Source organism: Pelophylax lessonae, assembly GCF_965119305.1.
Source record: "Pelophylax lessonae genome assembly, chromosome: 8".
In the NCBI taxonomy this organism is placed as follows: Eukaryota; Metazoa; Chordata; class Amphibia; order Anura; family Ranidae; genus Pelophylax; species Pelophylax lessonae.
In genome coordinates, this window is record NC_138775.1 from 40,875,530 (window position 1) to 40,889,460 (window position 13,931).

Genomic DNA, 13,931 nt, shown 5'->3' on the forward strand with positions numbered 1-13,931 from the left:
CAATGTTATGAAGTCCGTGCCGGCCGCTCCGAGGTCGCGGCGCACTGCTCGCACCGTGACCTCGGAGGTCGCCCCTGGAAGTCGGATCGCCCCAGTGTGAACGGGGCCTAAGGGTCCAGAAGTAGGCAGCAAAGTAAAAAAACCTGGATTTAAAGAGTAAATATATATATATATATATAATAGATAAATTCAAATAACAAACTTTATAGTTATAATAAAAAAACTACAACTAATAAACACAACATGATAGTAGAAAATAGAAAAAGGTAAACTACCCTTTGCTGGTTGCTGTGAAAAATGACAGTAGCTATTTCTTTTTTTAATCGTAAAGGCCCACTGTGAGTCAGATTATCAACCAGGATCATTTTGGAGGTCGACAAGTTTTCTTTTCTTTTCATTTTTTTTTGTGAATACAAGCTGTGTCCACTCCTTTCCAAAAATGCCTGTGTTATTCTTGTGATTTTAAGAGACTAGCACTGGCTGGTACTGATAAGCAATTGTCCTGTGTCATACTGTTTTTATTAACTCTCATTCACCACTAAAAACAATTGGGTTTATTTGTGTGTGTATTCTTTTTTTTTTTTTTTTTTTCTTTTTTTATTTACTTATGTTTGCTCATGCCTAACATGATGCCAATGAAAATGCTGTCGACGTGCTCGCTTGCACTCTATTTATTTATGATCTCAGTCATCTTTTTTTTCTTTTTTCAGGGTAAAGAGAGTGACCTTTTTTGGGTGGTTGTGACTGAAGTTTGCTTTGCAGAAGCAGCTACTTGTATAAGGTAATTCATTTTTTTTTTAATGATTATTTTTTCAATGTGCTTTTATTTACGTGCACTGAGTATGTTTAATTTTTTTTTTTTTTTTTTGAGGCCTAAAGATTTTAAGATGTAAGAACTCAGTCAGCCCTATCCATAATTTAGGGCTCTTTCACACGGCCGCTCCGTGTGAAAGCTCCGCTGCGGGACTTTTTTTTATTTCACGGAACGGATGACATTTGTGTCATCTGCTCCGTAAGTCCGCATATCATCCCATCCGTTTGCGGATGATATGCGGACATAATGTAAGTCTAAGGGGATTGCGGATGTCAGCGGATGACACCGCTGACATCCGATTTTCCTTCCTTTCCGTTTTTTGAACGGAGGAAAAATAGGGTTCTGTTCCGTTCCAAAAAACGGAACAGAACTGAAAGGAGGAAAATCAGATGTCAGCGGATGGTATTCCGCTGACATCCGCAATGCCATAGACTTACATTATGTCCGCAAATCATCCGCAAAAAAATAGGATGATTTGTGGACAAGCGGATCGGCCGTGTGAAAGAGCCCTTAAAGTGGTTGTAAACCCTTACATATACCCAGTGAAGTGACTGGCCTCAAGCGATACACAGATATGAAACAAATCCTCCTACATAAGTTGTACCTGTCTACTTTGCTGTAGCTGCAGTCTTCCCTTTTCTACAGCTGTTCAAAGTCCAGAATTTGACCAGGATTTCTCAGATCTGAGAAGCAGGGAGCCAAAGTTCATTTCTGTGAGGGAACATAGGACAGCACATAGGAACAGACCTGAGGCTGTTAATCAGCTGGAGGTCCCTCCCCTGTCACCTTTTTAGCTCTTGGTGTCAGGAAAACTTGTCAGGAGTGATTTATGCTGATAGCAGAGGAACGAGACAGCAGACACAAATGACACTAAAGCCCCGTACACACGTACCGATCGTCGGCCGAGCGATCGGCCGTCTTTTGTCCAGGGCTGTCGTGTCTGTTGAAAACTGCAAAAGACTGCACACGAATTTTGTCGGCCAACAACAGCCGACTGCAGAAGTGATGTCATGTGATGGTTTACTTTCCTTGTCTTTTTTCTTTTCTGAGCATTCCCAGTCTTGCTAATCTGCTGTCTGTCGGCCGAAATCTGTACTGACTGGCGAACAATCGGCCGTTCTGGTGTTGGCCAACAAAAATTTTAATGCCTGCACGACAGATTATGTTCGGCCGAAAATGCGCTGTCGGCTATCGGAAGCATCATACTAACAAGCCTACAATCGTTGCGGCCGACAATCGCGCTACGTGTGTACGGGGGCTTTAGTGCTCTGGATTGAGTACACTCTATAGAGGGATATGCTTTGTTTATACTTCATGTCTGAGGTTTACAACCACTTTAAAGGGTTCACCCAGAATAGAGGTTTTAAGCTGGCTGTTGAATTTTGGCTGATTCCTCTGAAATTCAAGCAAATAGTTGATTTGAATAGTTGAGTTGAATTGAAGTAGCTGGGTGGAAAATTGTTAGCCAAACAATAACTATCTTATCAGATGTAGTCAATGTTTGGGTATTCAGGCAGCTACAGGTCCTGCGGCTGACCAAATCCATTAGCTGGCAGTGTAGATGTTTAGCATGGATGGGGAAAGCAGTCAATTTATCTTGTTCAGTCTGTGGACTGAAAGCTAAGCATGTATAGCTAGCCTTAAGCCAGCCATAGATGGTACAATTTTCTTTCCTGCAACCACAAACAGTGTATTCCCTCCTGCAGAACTATTGTGTTCTCCCGGTCGGACCCCCACAAAATGCCTTATATATAGAGCTTCTAGCTGTACCATTCTACTGCAGAGAACAGTTCTGTAGAGGGTCTCTATCATTCCAAATGACCCGTATTCATTCATCTTCATCGTGCTACTAAATTTGTCCAGTTGTTTACAGAGGTGGTTAGACGAAAAAATGGAAAACAAAAAATGTAGATGTATTTTAGGGATTGCCCCTGCTTATCTTGTGGCCAAAGGCAGAGACCCATAAGAGCATTATGGTAAACATGGCTCCACTTTTGTGTACATAGTATAATTCATTGAGTGCTGTTCTATGACTTGCACACAAGAAGCCATGGATATTCATTTCTCAGTGTCTGAGAGATGTTCTACAACCTTTTAACGGAATGCACTGTGAAAATGGCCTTCAGGTGCAAATATGCTATCAGACAGAAGTTCCCAAGAAGTGTTTCACGTATCTTAGTGTGTTACTACAGCCGTGTCACCCGCTTGATGTTCATCTGCTTGCTCCATAATCATCCTTTTCAAAAATTAATCGTTCTCTAGACACCATGACAACCATGATGTCATTGGCAGCCAGTCATCGCCATGCCATGTGATGTCAGTGCTTATTACTGCTTTTTGTGACCTTGTAAGAATATAACATGGCTAATTGAATTTAAATGTGAGATTGTCACCATACTGCCACTTTTAGACCATCAATGTAAAGCTGGTCATTTTTTTTTTTTTCTTGTAGTGGCAATTGTTAATTGTAATGAATAACGGATATGATACTTTTTTTTAAAGTTTAAAGCGTAATCATGCCTGAATGTTTGCTGCTGCTTGTTAAAGAATAACACCACCAAACTCTTTCTTTATTTCAAATGTACATCATTTAGAGAAAAAAAAAAACTTAAATGTTCCTAAAACAGGGGCTAGACATACATAGTGGTTGATTTACTAAAAGTGGAGAGTGCAAAATGTGGTGCAGCTGTGCATGGTAGCCAATCAGCTTCTAATTTCAGCTTGTTCAATTAAGCTTTGACAAAAAAAAACCTGGAAGCTGTTTGGTTTCTATGCAGAGCTGCAGCAGATTTTGCACTCAACAGTTTTAGTAAATCATTCTCATACACTCCACTCCACTCGTGTTGAGAAATAATCCCCTCTGGGGATTCCTAATTTTTCTTGATCTCAAGTTTGCTCCTGGGTTTGTTTCACCACTTTCTTAGAATACTAAAGCTGGCCATACATGTTCAACTTTTGTTGTACAATTTTCTGTTAGATTTACCACAAACCACATGATATGAGGTCAAAGCTAAACAGCACTTTCACTTGTATCCAATTAGCCAGGCCTTTGTACTACATAGGTGAAGGTAAATTTCAAGAAATTTGTACAGAAAATTGTAAGAAAATTGGATCATGTTTGGCCAGCCTAAGGCTCCATTCACACCTAGGCGATTTGAATCGCGGGGGGAATCGTGTTTGCGATGCCACTACTTGCTAATGGCACTCCAATCGCGGTGCAATTTTGACGCAATTGTCTCCTGATGAATTGTGCTGCAATCGCGGCAAATCGCAACGTGCAAAGCTGTTGCCCAAAAAAAGCTCCTGCTCTATGAGCAACAAGCTTCTCACGTTGTAATTTTGCCCGCGATAGCAGTGCGATTTATCGCTTGTCAGTTGTGGCTAAAAACCCCATTAGGAAGTAATACCATTGTAAATTTGTCCTGCAGTTTGCCGTGATTTGAATCACGTAGCAATCGTACGATAACCAGGAGCTGATCACGACAGTTTATCCGATATTATCTGATGGGACATGCACAAAAATCGTTCTTGTACGATACCAGATTGTAAGATACTAAAACACATTACATCACTTCCAAATTTTCATGCTGTCGTACATGAATTTTCACAATTTTAGTAAACTCTTCTTTTTCGATTTGCGACTAGCATGCAAAGAAAAAGGGACGATCTGTCGCCTGATTTTCGAGTCGTATGTACAGGCCATAAGGGTCTGGTTCATTATAATCAGCTGGTCCACTCTCGGTGTTCTAATAAGAAAAGCTGCAGTGACTCTATTCAGTGGTGCTTAAGGCTCTGTTCACATCTAGGCATTTTTGGGCGATTTTCTGCTCTAAGCCTCAGCTCTAAAAATGCCCAACAAGATAAATCCCATTCATTTTAATGGCCCCTGTTCACATCTGAGCGTTCTGTCGTCTTGAGCAAAATGCCTGTTGCTCAAAAAAGTACACGAGCTTCTTTTTTGGCAGATTACAGGCGTTTTTTATTTTTTTTTCATTGGTCACTTGTCAACCTAAAAATTACTGCACAAAAATGCTGCAAAAACACCTGTAAAAATAGCAATGCCTAGATATGAATGTAGCCTTCCTGTTGGGGAGTATTTCACCAAACTGAAGTTTCTATTGCAAAAAGTGTGTAAAATTGGAATAAGGTGTGTAAAATTTGAATGCAAAATGTGAAAAAAAAAAATCTATATATGTGTTTGTGTTATATATATATTATTTACACACTGAACAAAATTATAAATGCAACACTTTTGTTTTTGCCCCAATTTATCATGAGCTGAACTCAAAGATCTAAGGCTCCGTTCACATGTAGGCGTTTTGGGGCGTTTTTGGCGAGTTTTTCTGCTCTAGGATCAGCTCTCAAAATGCCCAAGACAAATCCTATTAATTTCAATGGCCCCTGTTTACATCTGAGTGTTTTGACGCTGTGAGCAAAACGCCCAACGCTCAAAAAAGTACATGAGCTTCTTTTTGGGCAGATTACAGGCGTTTTCCATTGGTTTATATTCAATCTAAAAACGCCTGCACAAAAATCGCGGTAAAATCGCGGTAAAATCGCGGGAAAACGCTACGCTCAGGTGTGAATGTAACCTAAGACTTTTTTTTTATGTACACAAAAGGCCTATTTCTCTCAAATATTGTTCACAAATCTGTCTAAATCTGTGTTAGTGAGCACTTCTCCTTTTCCTGAGATAATCTATCTACCTCACAGGTGTGGCATATCAAGCATGATTATTGCACAGGTGTGCCTTAGGCTGGCCACAATAAAGGCCACTCTAAAATGTACAGTTTTACTTTATTGGGGGGGGGGTCTGAAAACCAGTCAGTATCTGGTGTGACCACCATTTGCCTCGCGCAGTGCAACACATCTCCTTCGCATAGAGTTGATCAGGTTGTTGATTGTGGCCTGTGGAATGTTGGTCCACTACTTTTCAATGGCTGTGCGAAGTTGCTGGATATTGGCAGGACCTGAAACACGCTGTCATATACGCCGATCAAGAGCATCTCAAACATGCTCAATGGGTGACATGTCCGGTGAGTATGCTGGCCATGCAAGAACTGGGATGTTTTCAGCTTCCAGGAATTGTGTACAGATCCTTGCAACATGGGGGCCGTTCATTATCATGCTGCAACATGAGGTGATGGTCATGGATGAATGGCACAGCAATGGGCCTCAGGATCTCATCACGGTATCTCTGTGCATTCAAATAGCCATCAATAAAATGCACCTGTGTTTGTTGTCCATAACATACGTCTGCCCATACCATAACCCCACCGCCACCATGGGCCACTCGATCCACAACGTTGACATCAGCAAACCACTCACCCACACAATACCATACACGATGTCTGCCATCTGGCCTGTACAGTGAAAACCAGGATTTACCCCTGAAGAGAACACCTCGCCAAAGTGCCAGACACCATCGAATGTGAGCGTTTGCCCACTCAAGTCAGTTACGACGACAAACTGCAGTCAGATCGAGACCCCGATGAGGACAACGAGCATGCAGATGAGCTTCCTTGAGACGGTTTCTGAAAGTTTTTGCAGAAATTCTTTGGTTGTGCAAACCTAATGTTGCAGCAGCTGTCCGGGTGGCTGGTCTCAGACGATCTTGGAGGTGAAGATGCTGGATGTGGAGGTCCTGGGCTGGTGTGGTTACACGTGGTCTGCGGTTGTGAGGCCGGTTGGATGTACTGCCAAATTCTCTGAAACACCTTTGGGGATGGCTTATGGTAGAGAAATGAGCATTCAATTCACGGGCAACAGCTCTGGTGGACATTCCTGAAGTCAGCATGCCACTTGCACGCTCCCTCAAAACTTGCGACATCTGTGGCATTGTGCTGTGTGATAAAACTGCACATTTTAGAGTGCCCTTTTATTGTGGCCAGCCTAAGGCACACCTGTGCAATAATCATGCTGTCTAATCATCATCTTGATATGCCACACCTGTGAGGTGGATGGATTATCTCGGTAAAGGAGAAGTGCTCACTAAAGCCTAGTACACACGCAACGATTATCGGCCTGACCGATCGTCCGTCTTTTGTCCAGAGTGGTGTTTTGTTGGTTGGAATGTGCCTAGACTGCACACAAATTTTCTCGCCTGACAAAATTCTACTTCAGAAGTGATGTCATGTGTTGGTTTGTTTTCTTTGTGTTCTTTCTTCTCTGAGCATGCCCAGGCTTGCTCATAAGATTTTTCCCTGTCGAAATCTGTACTGACTGCACGAAAATCGGCCGTGTTTTGACGGCGGAGTCGGTTGTCGGAAGCATCATACTAACAAGCCGAAAATCGGCAGATCGGTCGTCGGACGAAAATTCCCTGCCGAATTTCGACGCGTGTGTACGAGGCTTAACACAGATTTAGACAGATTTGGGAACAATATTTGAGAGAAATAGGCCTTTTGTGTACATGGAAAATGTCTTAGATCTTTGAGTTCAGCTCATGAAAAATGGGGGCAAAAACAAAAGTGTTGCATTTATAATTTTGTTCAGTGTGTGTTGTGTATATATGTGTGTAACTGTGTATATATATATGTATAAGTGTATGTGTGTGTGTGTATGTATATATATATTATATGAAGAACTGTTTTGCTTTACATTTCTATTTTAGTTGAATGGGTTATTTTTACAAGGTGAGGATTCACAGATTCACAAATATTTTTAATCTTGGGACACTACAGGATGATTAGTCTCTATGTAGAGAATAGGGTGTGGGAGAGTTTGAGAAGTTCAGCAAAAGTCAAATGGGCAGCAGAATGTGCACCATTCTGTGTTGTCAGCTCACAACAGGATTTAGGAACATGCATTTCTGGCAGATCACCAGGTACAGTATTTTTTCTGTACTTGCAGGGTCTTTAAAAGATAGTTTCACCTTTGGTAGCATGTTGCATATTTAAGGTGCAACATTTACCACGTTACCAAAGAGTACCTGCCTGCACCCCTCCAATCTTTTTCCCATATCCATTTTTACAATTTAAAAAGAGGGCATCATTTATTCACAGTGATCTGTGAATGAACTACAACTACCATCTGTCCCCACGGCAGACAGCTTGATGTTCTTAATGAACTGCAAGGCTGCTGGTGAGCGCTCTCGTAGTTTATTTATCCTCCTGTTCTCCAGTAGCTGTCTGCCAGTATGGGAGGTATGGGCAGACAGCTATATTGAGATTATGCGGGAGCTTGACTTTGCACCCACAGCCTGCTGATGGCAGGCACAATGCTCTGCAGGCTCAAAAAAAATAAAAATAAATAAATGCACTTTTTTACCTGCAAAATATGTGAATTAAATATTTTCTTTAAAAAGGTGAACGTAGCCTTTAAAAGGATACAACATGGGGAAATAGGTATGTATTGCCGATGCCCTGACATTGAGGAAGCTGCGGACCTAAAGTTTTTTTTTTTTTGTATCCACACAAAGGGACAGGTTTTGCATACATCCTGCTTTGCTGCTAAAGAAATTTCCTAGGGCGACCACTAGAAGGAGCTCTTTGAAGACAGGGACAGGTCGCTCATTCAACCCAGAATCCGTCTCTCTTCTGCCTGCAGCTCCAACTAGCAACACAGCAGGATGTAAATATAAAGCGGGAGGCTGCAAGCCACAGTGTAGAGCAAACTGATCTTTTTAAGTAAGATTCGGAGTCCTGGTTTGCTGTCTCCATACAGGAATTATGGCAGATGTAGATGGCACTGAAGCTGCAGTTATCCTGTAAGCTTAGCGAAAAGTCTCTTTTGGCATTCCTGTGTACATGGCCTAAATCTGCCCTTATGCTTTTGAGGATATCTGATACTGAACTCGCTACTAAGCTTGGCCATACACTGGTCAAAGTTTGGCCAGTTCAGCAGGGACCAGGTAAATTTTTACTTAGTATAAGGCCATCCCCACTCAACAGAAGTCAATTATATGATGTACATCTGGGGAATGGACATGTGTATTCAGTGCATTCTGACAGCAGAGGGTCCAAGAGGGGGTATTCCTCCATTCACCTTATTTGTGTGGATGTAGGAATCAGGTTGTTTATTTTTTTTTTGTTTTGTTCAGCTCGCTAGCTGAATGAAAAAAAAAAAAAAAAACTAACTGTGTATGGCCAGCCTAAAACTCTCTCCCATTGTACAAGAAGACACACAATAGGTAATGTGAGTAAGCAGTTGTGCAAGCTTGGTCTACTTGTTACTGGCAGTTTGTTTTACTGTTTACCCTTCCTCTGAGTTTTTCTTGTGCTGGCCATTGCTGATAGACATTTGTGCGCTCTGTGTTTGTGGGTGTGTCCACTGAATGTTTATCAGTAAAGTAAAATTGTTTACGTGAGTTATACAAGTTTTCCTAGAGCAGTTCTTGTTCTCCTCGGTTGAGTTCCAAAGTAAGTACACTATCTGTATAGAGCTTGTGTGGGCTCCCTCCAGGTGCTTTTTTTTACCCAAAAACATATTAGCGGGTGAATGGACTGCCTAGACTGGCCAAACAATATGTGGATGTTTTTAATTGGGATTTTTGATTGCAAGCTCCAAGGACCAGGAATGATGTTCAGTGTTCTCCGCAGAGCACTAGTGCCATGCAGACAAGTCAAGTAAATATGCAGATCACTTTAGAAGTGTCTTCTTTTTTGAAAAAGGAGCTGATGATCACATTGGCCAGTCATGTCACAAAGGTCATACCTGTGAATGATGGCTCTACTGCCACTTCCCTCATTCACACATTGCAGATTTCTCTATTCTTTAACCACTTGCCGACCGCTCACTCGAGCTCTACTGCGGCAAAGTGGTTAGTTCCCGTCCAGCGACGTAGACCTACGTCGCTGGACTCCTCCCCTTGTGGGCGGCGCACGCACCCCGCCGGAGGCTCGCTCCCGCTGTATTCAGTCACAGCGGGAGTCGGGCCAGGGGAGGAGCGGCGGTGATCACCGCCGCTCTACCCCAAACGTCGGGGAATCGAGTTTGGAGATCCGCCCGCTTGTGTAAACAAAGCGGGCGGATCTCCTAAGTGACAGACAGTGACAGATTGCAGGGTTCAATCTTTTTTTGTTTATAGCACAAAAAGTAAAAATCGCACATGTGATCAAATACCACCAAAAGAAAGCTCTGTTTATGGGAAAAAAAGGACGTAAATTTCGTTTGGATACGGCGTCGCACGACCGCGCAATTGTCAGTTAAACTCGCACAGTGCCGAATTGCAAAAAGTGGCCTGGACGTAAGACAGCAAAATCCTCCAGTGGTAAAGTGGTTAAAATACAACTCAAAGCTCCTGTATAAATGTCTGAACAAGTCCCAAATCCAGTTAATACAGGTTGTAATTTGCAAGCCTCATCAATTACCTTTACCTTACCTGACTGAGCCAAATCCTCCTTCAATTTGTCTCACACACTACCCCTCCCAGACACTGCAGCTCACAGTGAAAGGGTTGCAGCAACAGAGGCACTGCTGCCAATCCTGGAAGCCGTGTGGGGCCAGGTGTTGAATGACAAGATACAGGCATGTATATCATCAGTAACAATGCTGATAGTCATGCCCTCTACAACACTTTCTCATCTCACTTTAGTCCAAGCAGGAACAGCCTACGTGGAGTGGCGACTCTACTCTGAATTCTGGAGCAGTACAGCATCATTGCCACACCATCACAGGAAGTTAAAACATTTAAAGCAAGGCAGAGCAACAGATTCACTTTAACTGTAACCCCCATCAGTAGCATATACTTACTTTCCCTTTACTCTTCTAATACTCTGGCTGCTGGAAACAAAAAAAAAAAAAAAATAGCCACTAATTCTGAGTATGGGGAAATAGATGACTTATGCCAGCCATAGACAGTTCGAATCTCGGCCAGCTCAGCAGGAACTGGCTGAGATTTGAACCATTCATGTGTAGGCTGAATGTACTAAGTTGATCGGTCTATCAACTTGGGAACAACCGGCCTGCCGGATTTGCTTGCAATTATCCCAAGCGGCTGCTGTAGCCACCAGCGATAATCACTATCTTCTCCCGGCAGGGGTGGATTTCCCTGCCCGCCCCTGCTGGGAGAAGACACTTGTTTGACAGAAGGGATTCCCCTATCAACACTTTCTGTGTTGATGGGGGAATCATGCAAATTTCTTTCTTGCAACCCGTGGTTGCAGGAAAGAAGTTTGCACTGTCTATGGCCTGCCTTACGTCCCTAAATCCTGTGTGATCGTGCTGGTGCTTGGCTGCTCAGTCACATGGAGGTGAGCTGAGAGTCTTCCACTTTGTGTAAGCTCCACATTAGGGATGATCTCAGGTGTGCTTGGGCATGAGTCGGAAACCTGCCTGAGCTATCCTGCTAGGAAGCTGCCAAGGTCGAAAGCCTATCATAGGCTATGGAGGCATTCCCTGCCCTACAACTGCACATATGCAAGGGGTGTGCATACGTGCCGCTGAGGGGCCGGGAATGCCTATGTCTTCTATGATTGGCTTAGAGAGTTTCCTGGCAGGATAGCTCAGGCAGGTTCAAACCCGCCTGAGCTCAATCACATCTCCACATTGTGACTATTGGTAAAGATTTGCTGTAAGTTGACCAAGCCTTTAAATAGAGTCTAATTGTTGTCTCTTAAGCACATGTGAAGAAATGGAAACCCTTTCAAATTACTGCCTAGGTGGGCCAAATCAAATCCCTGACCTCTGTTTCCAGTGGAACTCCCCTTTAAGAAATGTCCCTTACTTTAACCAACTTTTGTCATGAAGACATGTCATCTCTTGTACCAAAGTTGTTAAGGTGAAAGCCTTGCCATAAGAGCAGCTCAGAGAAATTTTTGATGACTGCACCATAATAAACCATTGATGTCAAGCGGCGTTTTTATGATAAAATTAGCACTTTTAGGAAAATTAATCTATAAGTCTTGGCCATTCGCAATGAAGTTGTTAAATGCCCGAGCAAGAGAAATATTGTTTAGGAAAAAAAAAATTGAGAGGTCCGAGAAGAAATATATTGATTAAAACATTTTGAGTTAATTAAAAAAGAAGGGGGGAAGAAAGGTTTGCATAAATGAATGTGGTCATTTGAAATGACTTTATGGGAAGACCTGTTAAGGGTTTGTCACAGGGTAAACCACATTTAAAATACCATCTGTCAAGGACAGATTTTATACACTATGTCTTCAGAGTTACTGACTGAGATGGGTGTTTATCTGGGATTTTACTAATTTTTTCAATTACTGCTTTTTAAAAGCAAGTACAGTTTATAATTGATGTTAATATTCTGCACTTTACATGGCAGTAAATATCAAAGAGTAAATAAGGAAAGCTTTAGAGTTGAAGAGTACGGGCTGGTTCACACTAGTGCGATGGCAGACATCGCACGTGATTCGCACCGCATTGCTGTGCAGATGAGATGCGATGTCTGTGCGATGCAAATTCAGCCATACACACTATGTTCACCTTTGCTTGCTTGGGTTTTATCTGTGTACTCTGGTTTCCTCCAACACTTAAAAACATGCTGGTAGGTTACTTGGCTTATTGTTTGTCCTAGTATGTGTATGTATGTGAAATAAGGACTTTAGATTTTAAGTAGTGATCGACCGATGTCGTTTTTTTTATGCCGATACCGATATTTTGGTCATCAGATATTGGTATCGTCTGATATCTGCCGATATTTTCGGACATGTAAAAAACATTTTTTTTTCTTTCTACAGGTACTCTTGTGGAGGGATCTGGGGGTCTAAAAGACCCCAAACCCCTCCTCGGCATGCTGCCAGTTTTTTTAATTCGGCGCCGAGTACCCGCAAGTGATGTCATGACATCACTTCCGGGTTTTTTACATGGAGACGGGAGACCCGGGCGAGCAGCGGAAGGCGGCGAGAGGGGGGAGAAGTTCACCCCATGCTCCTTGTAATTACAGCCGAGCGGCTTTTCAGCCACATCGGTTGTCATTACAAGTCAGCCGACCGTCGGCTATGGACACCGGTACTGGGGTGATGCCTCTAGCTGCAGGCATCACCCCGGTACAAGCATTTTCCCTAAATTTTGGCAATATCGGTAACCTCAGGGGCCGATTCCGATATATCGGGGCAGAGGCGTAACTAGAACCTTCAGGGCCCCGATGCAAGAAACCATGAAGGGCCCCCCAGATCCCTGGCCGGGGCCCTTCCCTTCAAGCCCGGGGCTCTTCCCACTAATCCTGGGGCTCTTTAATCTCATTGCATGGCCTTTTATTATGGTCCCGCATCAGGATCCTTTCACAAGTTCTGCAGTGGGCCCCCTTCCTGCAATCTTGGGGCCTCCCCACAGTGGTGAAATGCCAGGGCCCGGTCGCAAGTGTGACCTTTGAGATCCTAGAAGTTCACCCACTGGTTTGCTACCGGGCCCCCTGGAGCATGAGGCCCGGTAGCGATTGCAACCCCTGCAACCCCTGTAGTTACGCCCCTGTATCGGGGAAAGTGCATATCGGCCCCCGATATATCGGTGTTGCTGATAATCGGTCGATCCCTAATTTTAAGCTCCTTGAAGGTATGGACTAATGTAAACGTACAGCATGTAAAGCACTGCGTATTGTTGATACTTGTAATACCTGTAGTAAATACATCTTAATTTACACTATTCCTCTTTAATTAATATAGGCTATTAAGAGATGCCTTGCTTCTTTCTCTTTGAGTATGCAAATAATCACGTTGCTACTCAAAATAGTTTTCAAATTTGCGCAGCATTTGAGACGTATCTTTCATGCGCTGAGTTGCTGCCCGGTTCCGTTTTTTGACGGGTAAAACATCTGCCCAAATCAGCAATAACAATGGAAATAGCCGCGATCACGAACTGAACTCTTCTAAGCTTTTAATTCCATAGAATTTATAGCTGGCTGTATTTCCATGAATTTATAACGCTTTGATTCTTAAGAGCCCCATTTAATCAGTTTTGCCTGGCACAGAACATAATAAACAACTTTTCGGCGTTAAAGTGCCACATGAGAGAGGTTGCTAACAAGGAAGTTAAGTGTTTCTGCCACTAGCAGTTTTTCACTGTATTTTTCATGAGCTGTTACTAGCAGTAATGTACTTTGCAGGCTTCTGAGCTCCGCTTAAACATTGTGATAAGCTGCACAGCCCCCGGGCTCTTTTATAGGTATCACCGAAAGCAGCTCCTCGGTGCAGGCTGACTGATCATTGACACAGTGTTTGCT

At 43.0% G+C, this 13,931-nt stretch overlaps 1 protein-coding gene across 1 annotated transcript in view; it reads left to right on the forward strand.

Moving 5' to 3' along the window:
- The window catches only part of FOXP1 (forkhead box P1), a 1,279,200-nt gene that overhangs the window by 638,175 nt on the left and 627,094 nt on the right, over positions 1–13,931 (forward strand). Inside the window, exon 5 of the mRNA XM_082265551.1 lies at positions 711–781. The gene's annotated coding sequence lies outside the window, so the exon portion shown is untranslated. The remainder of the gene's footprint in view (positions 1–710; positions 782–13,931) is intronic.